The 15,969-nt window shown below is 36.6% G+C and overlaps 1 long non-coding RNA gene across 1 annotated transcript in view; it reads left to right on the forward strand.

Moving 5' to 3' along the window:
- Positions 1 to 15,969, forward strand: part of Gm10823 (predicted gene 10823) — a 76,199-nt gene that overhangs the window by 41,894 nt on the left and 18,336 nt on the right. The window contains exon 2 of the long non-coding RNA NR_033475.1: positions 7,911 to 8,041. This is a non-coding gene — a long non-coding RNA (predicted gene 10823). The remainder of the gene's footprint in view (positions 1 to 7,910; positions 8,042 to 15,969) is intronic.

A 15,969-nucleotide genomic window follows, 5' to 3' on the forward strand; every position in this document is an offset into this window, starting at 1 on the left:
AATTTTGTATAGCTAGGATAAATTATATTACTTAATAGTTTGTTGGATTACAAATTTCCACTGTAAATTTAAGTGTTCACATTCCTAAGTGATATTGGTCTGTCATTTTCTTTTATTAAAATATCTTATATTGGATTTCATTAATGTAAAAAATTGTAGCTTAGGTTTTATTATTAAACAACTTTGTTATGATAATGCAGTATTTAATACAATAATCTGAATGTTCTGCCATATCTTATGTCATATATCTTGACTATAAATAAAATAGTTATTACTTGACAATCAGAAACTTCAGTATACCTCCCACCTTTTCCTATACCTATTCATCACTAATTTGCAAAGTTTTTCATGACTGATACCATATTCTAGACTTTTAATCTTCAATACACACACACACATATACACACACATACAAGAGGTTTTAACAGTTGACTATCAGTTGATAGGTTGGTGGATTATTAGATCAGTTGACTGGTCAGTTGGTGGTTTGTTTTATTGGCTACTTGGTGGTGGTTTGTTTGATGGGTCATTTGGTGAGTTCATTCTTGGTCAGATGATTGGTTGGTGATTTGTCATTCGGTTGACATTTCTTGGGAAAAATATTGTTTCAAATATTATTCTACAGTGGTTTCATTGAGTTGACTTTTCTAAACTTGTGCACAGTTAATAATGCTTATAAATTGTACAATAATAAATGTGTAATAATCAATTATTCAAATCTTTTAAAGGCAAATAGAAGGAATCACTTGTATCATAATACTAGGCATCTACCCAAAAGTAATGATTCAAAAACATTCTTTACATATAAGATACATTTTTATGGATTCATCTAGAAAATTTTGAGGTGGGGAATTATTTTTATTAAAATTCATAACAAAACATTATACAATATTTTGTACTCCTTTAGGATTGAGTATATATGGTGGGTTACTAATCTGTCCTAGTTTTGATATATCAGGTGACTTCTTTCTATATAAAATACTTAAGTTTTGTTGACATAACATTTTTAAAAAGAAAAATGAATTCTCTGGTATCATGGCATTGTATTTTACAAACAAACTAAGGTTTTGCATGTATCAGACAAACCATTGAAAATAATTTACAGTTATTTGATGAAATAAGTGTTTTATTAAGAGTAGTTATTGTAAGTAATAATGAAATACTAGAAACTATTTTGTATAAAAATATGTATTAACTACTTACTTTTACAAGACTTTATCTTTTTGTATTTCAGAATATATATGCTTGGGAAGTTCTAACTAATGCATTAATATGGAGATTGAGGTTATTTTTTATCAAAATTCCATTTGCATTTGAATACCTTTAAAACCATGAGTTTTGTGTTTTCAGAGAAATATTTAAAATCATAGACAAAAATATAAAAGGCCTTTTAGTATGTCAGCATTAATTGTTTAAAAGCCTCATTACACAAGCTATGAATCACTATCTTGCAATATCATTAATGAAGTTTTCAGGAACAATGTCATAGCATAATAACTCACATAATTTATTTCTACTCAAAGATAAACAATATGGCTGAAGTTAATGAGATATTTCAGGTTTCACATTTCTTATAGGAGTTACTCAGTGACTGGAGTCACTTTCATTTTATTAAAATGAACTGATAGAAGTATGAAAGCTTTAATCAAAATTTTAATATAGTTTTATAATTTTCCATTTTTATATAGAAGTAAAAAGAAAAAGCACATAAATGTTTATAAAAATAATCATGTTATAATGAGAAATTATCACACGCATATATAGTGATATATACATACATACATATAGTATATATATCACTGCTATAAATAGATAACAATAAAAGCAAAACAGAAACATATTTATGCATGGGTGTAGCTGTACAAACAGGAGGATAAATGTGAAATTGCTTATTAAGGAATGAATACTCAAAGCACTATTACCAGTAAGTTTTCCGGCAATCTGTTTTAGTATGCTTGCCTCTTGCTATGATAACACACTGCACTGACCAAAACCTATTTGGAGAAGGGCTTTATTTGTCTTTCACATTTTAACCTAGAAAAACAAAGACAAGAACTCCAGACAAGAACTTGAAACAGATACCCTGGATAATAGCTGCTTGTTCTGTGTCTCTCTCTGTCTCTATCACTGTCTCTATCTTTCTCCCCCTTTCTCTGCCTTGCTCTTCTTGCTCCCCAGCATTCTTATACAACTTATGATTTCCCCTTAAGGATGATAAACATAGCAGTCTGTACCCGCTTATATTAACTAACAAATCAAGAAAATGCCCTATAGATAGGCCCATGGATCAATATGTTAAAGTAATCCTTCAATTGGGGTTCCATCTTCCCAGGTGAGTGAAGGTGACAATCAAAATTATTCATCACAGAAGGTGTGAAGTGGTTTGCTATGTTCATAAGTTGTATTGACAAGAAAGTAATGAGACAATGTCAAATTAATCATCTAAATCTGGCATATGTTATTACTGTTATGTTCTCACAGGGGATTAGAAATATGTGGAAGTTGTTGCATTAGCTCTGTTGTCTACAGGGCAGAACACAGCTTCATCTTTGGAAACTCAAATGTGTTTGGACACTGAAGTTTCTCATTGTCATGTAGCATATGGGCCAATGCTGCTAACATTTGCTTCAATGATGCTTCTTCTAGCTCTTTAAGTAAGCAAAGTTTCCTCTGAATTATAATTTCATTTACATATGCTTAATAACTTAAGAAGATTATATACATTGGGCTCGACTAAGGAAGAAAAAATGGATCCTTTCTCTTTCAAATGACTATGTTTTTATGGACACTTGGTCTGATTCACCAGATACTATAGTTTAATTCTGAGAGAAAGACATTTCTATATCTTCAAGTACATGTTTTAAAATGATGAACGCTGAGAATATTTAGCATGAGGATTTTCTTTCATTCAACCCTATACATAAAGTTGTTGCTTATCTACCTGAAAAAAATATGATTTCAAAATCTTAATACACAGCATTCAAATGAAGATAACTCCCTGTGCATACACATGAACAGAAGTAAATTAACAAAAGCATAGCTAGGTGTATTGTGTAGTAAGCAAATCAATGTTGATTTAAAGTGTCCTCTGGAGCTGGCAAGATGGCTCAATGGGTAAGAGCACTAACTGCTCTCCCGAAGGTACTGAGTTCAAATCCCAGCAACAACATGGTGGCTTACAACCACCCATAATGATATCTGATGCCCTCTTCTGGTGTGTCAGAAGAGAGCAACAGTGTACTTATAAATAATAAAATAAATCTTTGGACTGGTGCTAGTAGGGACTTAGTGAGAGGGGCCAACCAGAGCAAGCAGAGGTCCTAATTCAATTCCCAACAACCACATGAAGGCTAACAACCCTCTGTTCAGCTACAGTGTACTCATATATATAAAATAAATAAATATTTTTTTTAAAAAGTGTCTCCTGGCCATGTTCAAATTGCAAAATGAAATAGGTCACTAAGATATCCAATGGAGCTGAAACCAAGAAGCCAGAGTTGGACTGATTTCTTTCCTTTTTGCGGGGGTGGGGTGGGGAGAAACGTATTTTATTTCAATGAACAGTGTAGGGAAATCAGGAGTCTGGGCTCTTTCTGTTCCTCATTCTGCTTAAGGATCAAATTTCATGCATAAACAGGTCAGCAGGTTTGTCTTTGCCCAGGGTATGCTTGGTGAAGCAAGCATAAGGCCTGAACAAAGGCATCCTCTCCTCCTCAATGTTTGATGTTGGGCAGTGTTTGATTTTGAAGCAAACTTAATTTCTCTAATGATAAAGCACACAGACTGAAGATGATGTTTGGTTCAGGAAGGATTTTTCATTGACTTAATGCAATATCTTCTGATCTCCTTATCTGTATTAAACATAAATAATGGAGATTTTATTTACACCTATGTGATGACAATCCCTCTTGCTCAATTGGCCTTGAATCCATAAAGAAGTGGGGGATGCTACATAGCTTTTTGCAAACTGCAAACTGAAAGCTTGGGGTCTACGATTCAGGAAGTAGAAATGGGTATTAGCCTTTGTTGGCCAAGCAGACAGTATTTTGTAACACCACTGTTACCCAGCCTTTGCCTGCTATGGATGAGCTCTCTTACATGTGAGAGATGATGAATGTTGTCCACAAATGACAAGACTCTTTACAGTTCAGGGCTGCCTTTTAGATGTTGAATGTTGTATGATGACACTATAATAAGAAAATTCACTGTAGTCTTGTGGATGAGTCATCAGACTCAGGCCAGACAAATGTACCTTTTGCATCAGCTTACTTGATATTCATTGTCTAAATTACATCACAAAGCTTATTTCAAAACAGACATGGAATATAGAAGCCTTAGATACACATAATATAATTGTGTGGTTGATTAGTTGTCCTCAGTTATGTTTCTGTCTATATTGTTTTAACTGCTTTTCTTATCAAAGGCCTAGGAAGCAGGAGCCAAATGGTCCTTTGAGTAAGACTCTTCAGCTCCCTTCTGATATGGCTTCTCTTGGATTCCGGCTTTTTTTAGATCTGCAAACTTCGACTTGTCTTGACTTCATTGTTTGATGACCAGGGTTTAGCATCCCTTCCTGAAAAATGGCTTTTTAAAAGTGAGTCAATCTGTAGCTTGATGTCTACTTTATGCTGGAGGCTATGACATGAGTCATAGCAGCATATGACAGAGCCATATTACCAAGCTCATTTACCAGATAAAGTCACGCTCGACACTGAGACTTAACGCTGAGAACCAAGGCATACCCAGCCACTTTTTGAGAAAAATGACAGTATAAACTGGTAGGTTTTTCCCACACTCCAGTAGAGTACACATATTATACCAACAGGACATTGTGGGTGCAAAATCTTACCCACTTCATGGATAGCTGGAATGATTGGCATAGATAAGTGATGCTGAGCCAATTTATCTTAGTCAATTATTTTTTCCATGATTAATACTAAAGATTTGATTGAATAATTGAAAAAATTACACAGAGAAATGGCTTCCCAAAGAACTATTTAACTCTTATTCTTCTTCATTAGTCTTAGTGTAAACATGCACTTGTTTCTGAAAGTTCATGGGCACAGGGATGACAGTTAAAATGTTGTATTTCCTCAACCTTCATATTTCTTAGACTCGGGGTATAGTAGCATGAACTTATGAGACTTTGCAGGTAAAAGGCATTGGAATAGGTTGTGGCCAGACTTTACTATGCTTTACAAACATCAGGAAGAAGATTCTGACTGACATATAATAGGAAAGGGACTTTGAAAGTTATTTTCCCCTCAGTTTTCTGTTCATTATGGAAGGAGTATTGTGCCTTTCATTCTCTGAACTTTTAATCACTAATGTTGAATTTTCTGTTTCTGTATATTACCTCTGTGGATTTAAAGCAGGGTTAGATTTGTGTTTCTAATTAAGGCATCCCAATTGGTGCATACTTTTACAGCTTACTCTATCTCCAGCCTGAACTTGTGATTGGTCAGTACCATAAAACAGATGGTGCCAACAGTAGCTTAAACCATGCGCGCTGGGTCTTGCATAAACTCACACTCAGCTCCAGATAAATCACTAAGAACACTTAATCCAGATTATAGATAGCACTAACCACCACTCCTGTGAGTGGTAGCTGAAGACAAGCTGCCTTCACCCTGGCCCAGAGAAACACAAATCTCTTATGAATTAGAAAGGACACAGTTATTGGCCCCCTCTTTGCTTTTATGATCTTTATTCAGATACAGTAGAGTAACGTGCCTGATGGGTTAACTATAGCAAACATATTTAGCAAGAAGGTAGCCTATCTCAGGACAAATTTTACTTTGTCCTTCTAAAGTAATTTTATAATTCTACCATGTACAGTTTTCTTTAATATAGCTGAATCTGAGACTGGATGTTTATTCTTGTATAATTCTGACACCAGTAAAGTTCAAGGTAATCCCAAATAAACCCTCTAGCTTCACTTGCTTTATTTTTTTAATTAGTTTATAATAACTTGTTTTTGTAAATTTTGAAGTGTTGATAACTTTTAAACTTTCAAAGGTTTGTGGTTGCACAGCTAAGCATTATATTGATGGCCTCTTGCTTGCTCCAAATAACACCTCTGGTGAGTTGATTAGGGTGTTAAAATTGCCCCAGTTACTTTACAGTGACTGTAATGACTTTTGTTTTCCCTGGGAACCACGTCTTGAAGTGTTTTTTGGGTGACTATTTGATGTTAGGCATTCAAAATGTATACCCTTAGATCTTGATTTCACTCTACATTGTACAAAGAGTCATAAGCTTACGCCTATACAGCCCACAGATAACCTAATCCCCAGTCACTCAACCACAGTCTAGACTCCCTACTTCCATTTTCTGTGTGCTCTTGGAGGTAGACTTCAGAATTGGCTGTTTAGAGAATAAACCTTCATTTATTTTTCTTCTTCCATAAATAGGAAACCATCCAATAGGCCCATTTTGGGAACATTAGTAAGACCATTTAGCTTTTACACTAGATCAAGTTTAATCATTTGTAACAAAATATTTCCAATTAATAGAGAGGTTTTACAGAGTACGGAAGATAAAGTATTCTAAGATTTCAATGTATAAAATGAAAATGACCTCAAAACCTCTCGAAGGAAAATCAAATTGGAAAAATTTAACAGAATAAAAGATGGTGAATAATACCAATTTCAGGATTTGCTGAGGATTGTGTTTCCTTGCCCATCCCACAAGGCTCCAGAAGAACAGGCTCCTAGGAGGTCACTTCTCATGGACTGTCTTGTCTTCTTCTGAGAGGTTGTGTGCCTTCTAACATGCATTGAAGTGGAGTGTGACATCTTACATTGCCTCAATGCCTGGTTTTACATATTCATTAAAGGTTTTAGTTTGGGTGTAATTTTGGTCAGATTGGCATTGATCATTTCTTAAGATACTATGATAATCATTTCATCCAATGCCAAAAAACTTGTGTTGTGGGAAAAAAGGTGAACACTTATAAGGTTTATTGGTAACTGACAGAAACTTTCACTTTAACAAAAATCCCAGAACCCAAAGCCCATATGTAGCCATCCAGTGGCCATGGATGAACTGGGTTACATGAAAGGGGGATGGCTGAAATAAAAAGAGCAGGGTGAGAGAGAAGGATGAAGCAAAGACAAAGGTTCTGATCAAGGCTCAAAGTTTAATTCTGCAGCTCCAGCTTATAAAGGAAAAACCACAAAAGCCATCCTTTGTTACAGCTGGATTGTTATAAAGCAAGCTCAAGCTCAATGGGCAGGCTATTCTTCTAAACTCCTGTAGGAAATTTCACGTGCATGCAGTAAAGCAATGACTCTACTTGGGTTGTAAAAGGCATTGTGGCAAACACTCAAGGTCTGTTTAGCCTGTTCAAGGCTGGTGGAAGGGTACAACCCCCCCCTTTTTGTTTTAAAGATGACCATTAAAGATGGATGGGGTACTGTGGGGCGGGGGAGGACACAAGATTTACTTGTTTTCCAAAATCCCCTCTAGGGTATATAGAGTGACAAGGGAATGCCTATCTTAGGTCAGTGTCTATATTGCTCCTTCTTACCTGTCATGGAGAACAAATTTAACATTGATGTATGTCCCCGTCTTAAGTTTATAGGAGTTCAAGAACACTCTTACCCATCCCTAACTACTGGCCTTCTATAGCATACTCTTTCCCATTCAGACCAAAACCACAAAGGACATATGAATATGCACTCAATGCACTTCTTCATAGTGATGCCATAGTGAATACATGAGCTTGCAGAAAGTGATCCTGTGTGAAGGCAACCAATCATTTTAAGACACACGGTCCAAAAGTTAAGAGCAACAAAATTATAATTAACAGTCCAAGCAGTGTAGAAATTGAAGTTGTAAGCCATGGGGAAGTGGAGAATCAGGATTCAAACCATCCCTAATTCTGTCCTTTTTCTCTTTTCCTTTAGGCTAGTCCTTCTCAAACTTTAGCCATGGAATCCTGAAATATTCTTCATGGAGGGCTGCACATAGTTCTCCCTGTTGAAGGAATAAAAGATGAAGTCCTCTCCTGTTTTGAAAGACTATCTCAAACAAGGAGGTTAGAGATTCTTGCAAATGTGAAATAGAGGTTTCTCTACTTTCCATATATGCATCTATTGCTGTTCTAAGGAGCTCGTAATTTTTCCTTGCAAAACCAGGGCAGAGGTGCGAGTAGCTGCTCCTCCCACACTCAGAGAGTTCCTTGGCATCCAAGTTTTAGAATTTTAAAATAAAATGCACCATTTAAATAATTTTGTGGTGTATGGGGATATAATTTCTCCCCCCCCCCTTTTTGTTTTTCATGCAGATATTGTTTTAAAGTTCCATAGGGCTGTTCCACAACACCTTGTCCTTTAGGATAATTAGGAAATATGAGTAACATCCATTCACCATAATTGATTATGTACAAGTCCTTGAGGATTAACACCATTATGTGGTACATGAAGAAATTGAGGACACTGAGTACAAGTCTTTATAATTTGACGTACATATTTTCAAGAAATACCAAATTGTTGTCTCAAACTACTACTATTTTGATGATGTAAAGAATGAGATTGTTTGGCTAATTGTTCCTGTAAGGCCTATAATCTGTCTTGTATATAAATCTGCTGTGGCATTGCCCAGGGGTCCAAGCAAATCTATATGAGCTCTTAAATGTCCTATAAAGTAAGGAACAGTACATGTTTCTTAAAATAAGCTGTATTTGTATGAATAACCGTAAAATTTGAGAATTGGCAGTATCTAAAAAAGGAACAATTTCAAGCAAATGGAAACTGTGAGATATATATTGACTATCAGTATATAAATTAATAGCTTGATATTTAAACATTTCATAAACAGTGGCTACAGCATGTAATTCAATTATTTGTGAAGCAGGGGGGAAACTTGAGAGAATAAACATGTGATCCAATCACATGTACTGCCTTCCCATTAGATGAGCCATTTGTAAATACAGTAAACACATTTTCTATGGGCTGCATGAGTAAATTAATAGGAAATACAAAAGCATGTATAGAGGCAAATTCTAGCAACTTGTCTTCTGGATGATTATCAAATTTGCCTAAAATGCTTGCCGTGAAATGGGCCAAATATCAGTATTCTGCAATAACCAATTTAATTGCTGTTTAGAATAAGGGACAAATATTTCATCAAGTTCTTAAGACACTCTTTCCAAAACACTTTCAATATTCTATCCCACAATTCTGTATTAACACAACAACAGCTTCATAATAGAAGTTAAAATTTTCTTTGGAGACAAAGAAGGATAAATCTACATTATCAGTCCCTTTTGCCAAAGGACTGCTGTAAAACAGCCAACAAATGATCATAGTCTATATAATGTATCTGTTGTTAGCTAAGAGCTTCCTCTACTTTCTGCAAAGCTATTTGTCCCTCATCAGTTAATTGTCCAGAAGAATTAGAATTTGAGAAAATCAAACAGAGGTTTAAGTTCTCCTGTGGTAAGCTTAAGATGAGGTCTTAGACAATTAACATCTCCTAACAACTTTTGAAAATCATTTAAAGCAAACTATCTTTGCTTATTTGAGTTTTCTGTGTTGTGGATAGCTCTGGAGCTAATTATATTTGATGTTAATTCCATTCTCCTGTTAGTGGCTGAGGATAAGGAATGAATCAGCACTTAGGTGATTTCCTGTAAACCTGCTTCTCACCTTAATTTGTAAAATAAATATTTGGGCAAATAAAAGGGAAGGTGGAGCAGAAGGTGGGAAGAGAAAAGAAGGAGGAAATGGGGTGGGGGAGAGAGAGAGAGAGAGAGAGAGAGAGAGAGAGAGAGAGAGAGAGAGAGGATGCAGAGGAGGAGGAAGAAGATGAAAAGTGGAGCAGAAGCACATGGCCTGGAGAAGTCACAAGTTCTAAGGGTTCTCATAGATGTGGAAGATGGTAGTGTAGCGGTAGATCTGCCTAATCTAGGCAAATGGCATATATTCATATTAATTGTATTGTGTTTTCATTGCTAGGGCATATTTGGGATGGAGAGATTTCTAGCACAACATTTCTGTGCTAGAATTTGTTTAGGATATAACTGAGGCTCCAAGTATTGAAAAAGATATTGCCTTTGAATCTTTTCTGGAGCAACAACTACTCCCCAATTTTAAAGCTTGTTGTATAAAAGGAGCAAAGGCTTGTAGTAAAACTCCTTCAGAAGTATCAGCTAATAAAATATCCGTATAATGAATAATGTACACTGAAGGATTAAAAGTCCTAACTTCTTGCATTGAAGCAGAAACAAATTTTTGTTGCCATGTAGGGCTATTAGCCATTCTTTGAGGCAAAACCTTTTAATGATATCACTTCAAGGGTTATTCAAAATCACAAGCAAGCTCACTAAATGCAAACCTCCCAGTCACCAGAATGCAAAGGAACAGTATAAAAACATTCCTCCAATTTCATAATAATTCCATATGAATTTCCTGAAATGGCAGCTAGAGTAGGCAAGTCAGGCTCTAATGGCCCAACATGTTCCATAGCCTCATCAACCCTTCACAAACCCTGCAACAATCTCCACCTGTCTGATTTTTTTCTTAATTACAAATATGTGTGGAACACTGGCAGCTTAACTATATTTTAAAGTTTCTTTTGCATTATTAGTGCATACCCATAATTTTTGAAAACAAAGCCCAGTTTTAAACAATCCATTCTCCTTAAAACCAATACCAAGAGCATTACTTTCACATTACAAAGTTTGACTGCCAGTTCTTATATATGAATGCATGACAGTACAGCTTTTAATACCTCACTAAAGAGAAATTGTTTTGAATCCTATCCTTTATAAGTCTAGTTTCTAGAATAAGAATTATGTAAAATATTCTCCCAATTTAGACGTATCTTTAGAGACCTGTTTCCTGGATTGGCTCATGCCATGTGTTGCTGTCTGAATGACTCCAACCTTGGGTCACCAGTTTTAAGCTAACTTTCTGTTTTCAACGTTACAAATTTCTAATCATACCCAATAAATTATAAGCCAATACTCTATAAGTAAGACAAGCAGAACATATTTATACCTTTAAAACCAGTCAGAAACAAAAATGAAGTGGCTTCACACACCTTACATATTTAGACTGGACAAAATTCTTACTTTTTCTAGCTATAATTTTAAGAGAAGAGCACCTTGATACCTTCTGAACCCAATAATCACAATCAGAGATTTTTTTTTCTTTTTAGGAAAAACCAACCATCAGCTCCCTTATCAAAGGTGCCTTAAAGCTTTTGACCCTTTTAAAAGCAGCTTTGGCAGACAATTAGCTCCTAGCAGAGCATCTCTAGCTAGCATAGACACCTAACTACAGGTGCAGGGCACCAGTTGAGACTGCCTTTTAAACAAGTTAAACTAAATCAAGGGGTGGTTATCCAGCAGATAAAGATTTAACCATTTTTTTTCTTTTGAACATGAAACACAGAACAATAATCATTCAAACAATGAAACAAAAACAGAGATAAATTGAACACATGGACAGATTGGTGCACCAAGGACAGACAATAGGCAAAGAGGGACGAGAACTAGATAGTCCAATGGGACCTAGATACAACCAGAACCAAGGATATCTCCAGAAAAAGCCAGGGAGGAAGCAGGATGTCTCCCAATTTCCTCCTGACCCTAGGAGAGCTCTGAAATAACTTATATACATTTTCCTTCTCTTTTGCTAACACATCTCAGACAGGGGACAACTGCTCTTCTAAAATCTTATTTTCTCTCTCTTTCTCTCTCTTTCTCATATCATTTATATATTTACCATTCATACTTTTGGGGACCATGGACAACATAAATCTACTTGAACTGAGAATTTTTCTAACATCTGTTTCCCCCCCCCCATTTTTATTGGATATTTTCTTTATTTATATTTCAAATGTTATCCCCTTTCCCAATTTCTCCCCCTCCTAAAGATTCCTTATCCCATCCTTCCTCCCCCTGCTTCTATGGTGGTGTGCCTTCGCCCACCCTCAAACTCCCATCATTCCACCCCTGATTCCCCTACACTGGGGTATCTATCAAACCTTCATAGGACTTAGGACCTCTCCTCCCATTGATGTCTGACAAGGCCATCCTCTGCTAAATATGCAGCTGTAGCCATGTGTATCGCTTGATTGATGCCTTAGTCCCTGGGAGCTCTGGGGGTCTGTTGGGTTGATATTATTATTCTCCCTATGAGGTTGCAACCCCCTTCAAATCCTTCAGTCCTTTCTATAACTCTCCTATTGAGGATCCCGTCATCAGTCCAATGGTGGCCTGTGAACAACCACCTCTGTATTTGTAAGACCTCTCAGGAGGCATCTATATCAGGCTCCTTTCAGCATGCACTTCTTGATATCCACAATAGTGTCTGAGTTTGGTAACTGTATATGAGATGAATCCCCAGGTGACACAGCCTCTGGATGACTTTTCCTTCAGTCTCTACTCTACACTTTATCTCTGTATTTACTCCTGTGAGTATTTTATTCCCCATCTAAGGACCCACAATTTGGTCATCCTTCTTCTTGAGATTCATGTGGTCTGAGTTGTACCTTGTGTATTCTGAGCTTCTGGGCTAATATCCACTTATCAGTGAATGCATACCATGTGTGTTCATTTGTGATTGGGTTACCTCACTCAGGATATTTTCTAGTTCTATCTATTTGCCTAAGAATTTCATGAATTCATTATTTTTAATAGCTGAGAGGTACTCAATTGTGTAAATGTACCACATTTTCTGTATCCATTCATCTATTGAGGGACATCTGGGTTCTTTCCAGCTTCTCGCTATTATAAATGAGGCTGCTATGAACATAGTGGAGCATATATCCTTATTACATGTTGGAGCATCTTCTGGGTATATGACCAGAAGTGATATAGCTGGGTCCTCAGGTAGTACTATGTTCAGTTTTCTGAGGAACCACCAAACTGATGTCCAGAGTGGTTGTACCAGTTTGCAATCCCACAAACAATGGAGGAGTGTTCCTCTTTCTCCAAATTCTCGCTAGCATTTGCTGTCACCTGAGTTTTTGATTTTAGCCATTCTGACTGGTGTGAGGAAGAAGTCAAAATATCACTATTTGACGATGATATGATACTGTAGTTAAGTGACCCCAAAAATTCTACCAGAGAACTCCTAAAGCTGATAAACAACTTCAGCAAAGTAGCTGGATATAAAATTAACTCAAACAAATCTGGAGCCTTCCACTACTCAATGGATAAACAGGGTGAGAAAGAAATTAGGAAAATAACACCTTTTATGAGAGTCACAAATAATATTCCATACTTTGGCATGACTCTAACCAAGCAAATGAAAGATCTCTATGAGAAGAGCTTCAAGTCTCTGAAGCAAGAAATTGAAGATCTCAGAAGATGGAAACATCTCCCATACTCATGGATTGTCAGGATTAATATAGTAAAAATGGCCATCTTCGCAAAAGCAATATACAGATTCAATGTAATCCCCATCAAAATTCCCAATAAGTTCTCAAGCATTTGGGCACATGGAAAATTTTTCTGAACAGAACACCAATGGCTTATGCTCTAAGGTCAAGAATTGACAAATGGGACCTCGTAAAATTCAAAGCTTCTGTAAGACAAGGACATTGTAAATAGAACAAAATGGCAACCAACAGATTGGGAATAGATCTTTACCAATCCTACATCTGATAAAGGGCTAATATCCAACATATACAAAGAACTCAAGAAATTAGACTCCTGAGAATCAAAAACACCCTATTAAAATGGGGTACAATCAATGAATTTTCAACTGAGGAATACTGAATGGCCAAGAAGCGCCTAAAGAAATGTTCAACATCCTTAGTCATGAGGAAAATGCAAATCAAAACACAAAGATTCAGTGCAATCCCCATCAAAATTCCAAATCAATTCTTCATAGAGTTAGAAAGAGACATTTGCAAATTCATTTGGATTAACAAAAAATCCAAAATAGTGAAAACTATCTTGCTCCTTTCACCTGATGCAGCTCTTGGCTGCTGAAATGCCTATATAGAATTGCCCTGTCCCATTGTGCTGTCACTCCTAGCTGAATTCAGCATTGTGTCAACACCTCTTCAATCTAGCTGTATCCTCTTAATGTACCTCCTGCAACAACAGCCTCCAAAAATTAAATTTTATTACTAGTGCTAGCATTAATATTGTTTGTTGCATACTGTGTAGGATAGTTACTTTTCTTCTGTTTTCTGTGAAGCTCCACCCAACACAGTGTTTCTCAGTAGGTGTGCACCCCCCCCACCGTCCTCCCTCGCCCCCCCCCCCCCCCCCCGTTTTCAGACCCCTCATTTGGTTGCAACCTGTAGCCATCCAGCAGCCATGGGTGAACTGGATTTCCTGAAAGGGGAGCTAGACTTGAAAAGAACAGGATGAGAGAGAAGGAGGAAGCCAAGACAAAGGTTCTGATCAAGGCTCAAACTTTAATTCAGCATCTCCAGTTTATAAAGGGAAAGCCACAAAACCTATCCTTTGTTTTAGCTTGATTAAATTGCAAAGCAAGCTCAGTGGGCAATCTATTCTTCTAAGTTCCTGTAGGAAATTGCAGGTGCAGGCAGTAAGACAATGACTCCACCTGGGTTGTTAAAGGCATTGTGGCAAGCACTGGAGGTCTGTTTAGCCTGCTCAAGACTGGGGGAAGGGAACACCCATATGTCATTATTTTCAATGTGCCACATTACAGAGAGACAGACAAACACTAAAAGAAAGAATATGAGTTTGAATCTGAAATGTGTCCACAGGTTCATGTGTTGATAAATCGGTTTACAGCTGGTTGGAACTTTATGTGTTGGGGCCAGACTGTACTTCACTAGGGACATATGGGTGTATCTGTGTCCACCTGGCAGTGAATTCCTAAAATTTTCATTACTTCTGAGCTGCCATGAAGTGAGCAGCCTTCACTACATACTATCCTCCCCAGGATTTGTCATCCTGTCTTCAGCCCCAAAGCTTGAGACCCAAACGCACAGTGAAACATCTCAGCCAATGGACCAAACTCACCCTCTGAAACTATTTCAGTCATGCACCAAGTGAAGAAAAAACTGACCAACACAAAATATTATCTAAAAAATATTTAACAAATCCTTAACAACACATATCTTCCATCAGAGCAGTGAAACTATAAACTACAAGAAGTAAAATGGAAACCTTCAAATTTGGCTTCTCTCATATCTTGATTGTTTAATAATTTACAAACCATGTTCTACCCTGATGATATATGCATAATTAAAGATTTTAAGTTAACTAGATGCTAACTAATAAAATGGCAGAACAGTTAGATTGTTTCACTATAATGACATTCTTGTGTTCTTGAACATACTGAAAAAAACTCTCAACAGTAAAGCATAAAAGCAATAAGGGAATATTTGATCAATTCTTAGTGATGAAACTGAATGCAACAGTGCTCAGGGGCTCTAACACTAAATGCTAATCTTTAAGATGAAGTTGAAACATGGCTAACAAACTTGCCTTTATTATTTGTTGATTTAAATGGCATTGATTCTAGTGACAAATAAGCCCATCTCTATTTTTATCATTGTCTCTGTCTCTCTGTCTTTGTCATTTTTCTTTCCTTTCATTTACATAGACAGATGTGTCCTTACATGTGCACTACATACCCTGGCTTTGTACTTCTCTCCTCTTGCACACACATGCGTACATAGACATAGATATTTCATTTTTCTACTTCTGTTTCTTTCTTACATTTTCACATGTATATGCACACACACTGCACAGTACTGAATATTCTTGCTTTAGGAAAGTTCATGATTCCTCAAATTATTCATTTATTAATAAATGCACTTGTTTGAGAACTCTCCAGGACTTTGAACAACAAAAGCAAAATACTATTTTCAGTCAACCCTCTCTATCTCTGGCTTTCTGTGTCTGTGTCTCTGTCTCTGCCTCTGCCTCTGTCTCTATCTCTCTGTCTCTGTCTCTGTCTCTGTCTCTGTCTCTGTCTCTCTCTCTCTCTGTTTCTCTCTCTCTCTCTCTCTCACACACACACA

Source organism: Mus musculus, chromosome 16 (assembly GCF_000001635.26).
Source record: "Mus musculus strain C57BL/6J chromosome 16, GRCm38.p6 C57BL/6J".
NCBI lineage: Eukaryota > Metazoa > Chordata > Mammalia > Rodentia > Muridae > Mus > Mus musculus.